Source organism: Mandrillus leucophaeus, unplaced genomic scaffold (genome assembly GCF_000951045.1).
Source record: "Mandrillus leucophaeus isolate KB7577 unplaced genomic scaffold, Mleu.le_1.0 Scaffold24, whole genome shotgun sequence".
NCBI classification, from domain to species: domain Eukaryota; kingdom Metazoa; phylum Chordata; class Mammalia; order Primates; family Cercopithecidae; genus Mandrillus; species Mandrillus leucophaeus.
This window is the reverse complement of record NW_012102476.1, coordinates 295,050-296,920: the sequence shown is the minus strand read 5'-3', so window position 1 is coordinate 296,920 and position 1,871 is coordinate 295,050. Positions and strand designations below refer to the sequence as shown.

The 1,871-nt window shown below is 53.6% G+C and overlaps 1 protein-coding gene across 2 annotated transcripts in view; it reads right to left on the bottom strand.

Annotated features, from left to right (window-relative positions):
* Positions 1-1,871, bottom strand: part of KDM8 (lysine (K)-specific demethylase 8) — an 18,633-nt gene that overhangs the window by 3,138 nt on the left and 13,624 nt on the right. The window lies entirely within an intron of this gene.

Genomic DNA, 1,871 nt, shown 5'->3' with positions numbered 1-1,871 from the left:
TTTTTTTTTTTTTTTTTTTACTTTTATAGAGACAGTTTCGCCATGTTGCATAGGCTGGTCTCAAACTCCTAGACTTAAGTGATCCACCCACCTCGGCCTCCCAAAGTGCTGGGATTACAGGCGTGAGCCACCGCACCCGGCCTTCGCCTTCCTAGTTTTAAAAGCCAGGGTGGGCACAGAGGATCTGTTGCCATACCTGGCAGCAACAGACTGGGCATTGAAACTGCCTGATGAGAAAGACAGGTGTGGGCCTGGGTCTGTGCTCTGAGCTTTATATGATGCAGTAAGGGTGGGGTGGCTCCCCATGGCCTCCGACAGAGTCATATGCCACACGTCAGGCGATCTCGGATGTTCATGGTGGGGCAGGGCTGCGGTGGCCTGGCCTCCTTTATTTATTGTAATTTTTTTTTTCAAAGACAGTCTTGTTCTGTCACCCAGTCTGGAGTGCAGTGGTGCCATCACAGCTCACTGTAGCCTCAACCTGCAGGGTTTAAGTGATCCTCCTGCCTCAGCCTCCCGAGTTGCTGGGACCACAGAAGCATGCCACTGTGCCCGGCTAATTTTATTTTTGTAGAGATGGGGTCTTGCTATGTTGTCCAGGCTAGTCCTGCTTGGCCTCTCAAAGTGCTGGGACTACAGGTGTAAGCCACTGCACACGGCCCTGGCCTCCTTTAGACAAAGCTAGGGTCTCAGAGTGAAAACACACCACTTTAAGTCCACTTCCTGTCCAGACCCTTAGCAGGCACCTCAGTTACCTCTGGGGTTGAACCCACCAGAGCAGGCCACCAGCCCACACCCCCCAGGCCACCAAGATCCCAAGGGTTCTTCACAGGACCCTGGTTGGACCCGGTGACATTTTTCAAGCTTGAGAGGCATGAAAACAGGGTTACCAGGGGACACAGGTCTTTTTAGAGTCACTGCTCCCCAGCCTGAAGGCACCTGCAGGTGGACACTACCATTCCTTCAGGAGCAGTGACGGTAACTTCAGGCTGCTGGCTCAGAAACCAGTGTGTACCGGGAAAAGCTGGAATGTTCTCCCCACAGGGAGCTTGGTCCCAGACACTGCTATTCAGACCTTTAAGAGCCTGTCTCAAATCAGCTGTGCAGAAACGCAGCCGCGCCTGCTGCTTAGGACTGAAGTACAAGTTCGCAAGCTGAGGTCCCTCCCAGGGCTGCTGGGGGTTCCTCCCAAAGGTAACACCCGACACTGCTGCTTCTGACCAGAACTGGCCCTGTGGAATCTGAGCAGAAACTATGATTGGTCCCTGATGACATCATCAGGATATCTGAAAGGTGATTGGCTGACCAGATCACGTCATCGGAATCACTGGCCAAGGATGCACAGACCCCAAGGGAATCAGCACTCCTGAGATGGGACTGATAATTGAGGCAGGCTTAAACTGATGGCCAAAATCTTCTAGAACACGGGGTCCCTGGGAGAAAAGTCAGTAAGAGGTTCTGGGACAAGAATTTGGTAGGAGCCCCTGAGCATCCTTTAGGTAGAGAAGGTTCTAGAACACTGTCCTTGCCACACGGCATGACAACACCTGGGCATGGGCTGCTGGGACTTCTCCAGGGTCCTCTCACAGCATGGTGGACACTCAGCTCTGGGACCCAAGGTAAACACCCAGGCGGCCCTCCGTTACCCGAAACGTCTTTCAAGTCCTGGTTCATCTTGAAAGTCACTGTGAACTTGACCTTCTACTCCTAAATATACCTCCTCCTGTTCTACAAAGTATGAAACAGCTGCTCCAGGACAGGGAGCCAAGGTAAAGTGTGGCTTCCAGGGTCCCCGGCCCACACTGAGGCCATGCCCCCAGGATGACTGGGGTCGGGGGTGGCTTCCAGGGTCCCCGGCCCACACTGAGGCC